The sequence below is a fragment of the Palaemon carinicauda genome, chromosome 13 (genome assembly GCF_036898095.1).
Source record: "Palaemon carinicauda isolate YSFRI2023 chromosome 13, ASM3689809v2, whole genome shotgun sequence".
NCBI lineage: Eukaryota > Metazoa > Arthropoda > Malacostraca > Decapoda > Palaemonidae > Palaemon > Palaemon carinicauda.
Window position 1 is genome coordinate 26,269,459 of NC_090737.1, and position 2,050 is coordinate 26,271,508.

A 2,050-nucleotide genomic window follows, 5' to 3' on the forward strand; every position below is an offset into this window, starting at 1 on the left:
TGGGTAGGAATAATAATGCTAATCCTAATAATAATGCTAAGGTGTTTAGTAGAAATAATCAGGGAAGTAATAATAATCAGGGTAATGCTAATAATAATTTTTCTCCTAACAGAGGCAATAGGCCAAATATATACAATCCAGAGAAATTGAAAACATTGACGTGCTTCTTTTGCAATAAGAAGGGGCACGTAAAGAGTATGTGTTATGCGTTTAAAAAATCTCAAAATGCTAATGTTAGGCCAGTGATGGGCGTGGAAGAGAGAGAGAGAGAACCTACCCCAACAACATCCGCTGATCAATGACTACCTGGTTGTTTTGATAGATATTTGTCCTTCGGTAGTGTCTCCGCCAATTCATCCGAGAAAAGACGAGTGCGTATTTTGCGTGATACCGGTGCAGCTCAGTCTTTGATACTAAGGGAGGCATTACCTTGTAATTTTGTACCCAAAAGTGGGGAATTTGTGTTATTGGCTGGTTTTCCTGATTCCGTAAAGTCATATGCTATTGAAAATTTTAATTTAATCTGCCCTTCCTTTGCAGGGGATTTGAAATTGGCCATAGTTGATAAATTCCCAGTTAAGGAGGTTGATGTTGTGTTAGGGAATGATGTGTCTATGAAGAATAATAATTGTCCGATATTGATAAACCCTGATAGTGAAGTAGCAGCAGTTACTCGTTCTAGTGCTAGAATTGTTGACGCTGCAGAGTCAACAATTGATGTAGATTTAAGTAGTTTAGATCGTAGTGATAGCCTAGCTGTAGATCTTGGAATGTTAACGGACAAGTTAAATTGGACTACTGAAGAGCTAATCAAAGCCCAGAAAAAGGAGTTTCGGGAACTCTCTATCGAGTCAGGGGAGGTGTCTGATATGACTGGTCCCAAATTTAAGATATTTAATAATATTTTATATAGGTTGAGTAGGCCTATGGGGGTGGATAATGTTGATTATGAAATTGTGAAACAGATAATGGCTCCTTTTGGTTACAGGAAGGAGTTAATATCATTGGCGCACGAAAGTGGTCTGGCCGGCCATTTTGGAATTCATAAAACTTCTTGCAAATTGTTAGGGAATTATTATTGGCCGAAGTTGAAGGCAGATGTAAAGAAGTTTGTCAATAGTTGTGATGTGTGCCAGAGGGTCGGTAAACCCAATCAGCGGATTCCAAAATCGCCTCTGTCCTATTCCTGTAGTTTCCGAACCTTTTAAGGAAGTCATTATTGATGTGGTTGGACCATTACCGAAGACGCGTAGTGGTAATGAATATATTTTGACAATCATGGATAGGATGTCTCGATATCCCGAGGCAATACCACTACGTACAATAAAAAGTGTTAAAATTGTAGATGTACTAATTGACTTTTTTACCAGGTTTGGGATGCCTAAGATTATTCAATCGGATTGTGGTTCTAATTTTGTTAGCAGGTATTTCAGAGATAAAATGGCAGAGTTAAATATAAAACATGTGACCTCTTCTCCATATCATCCGGAAAGCCAGGGAGCTCTGGAGAGATTTCATCAGACCCTGAAATCCATGGTAAAGAAATATTGTTTGATTAATGGTTCTGAATGGGATAAGGAATTACCTTATTTGTTGTTCGCTTTTCGTTCTGTCCCAAGTCAGTCTTTAGGTTTTTCGCCTATCAGCCTTGTGTTTGGCCATTGTGTTCGAGGTCCTCTTGATGTGGTTCGTGAGTCTTGGGAGGGAGACGTCCCTGAGGTTAATTTATTGGATTATGTGTCTAATCTAGGCGATAAATTAACCAAGGCTTGGAAATTTGCGGGTGAAAACTTATTATGTAGCCAAAAAAGAAAACAGAAGACTATAATGTTCTGGGTATATTATATGGGATCTTTAAGGTTAAAAGGTGAGGGTGATCACTGGTACTTTCTAATGATTGATTAATTAGATGGGTCATGGGCTCACGGGTCTGTAGCACAACAGCCGTTTTTTAGGCGCTACAGGCTGGTGTATGAGTGGTACCCTAGACTGAGTTAAGGTTAATCTGCTAAGGTTTAGAGGTTTCAGGTACGATAAGGTTTATAATAAG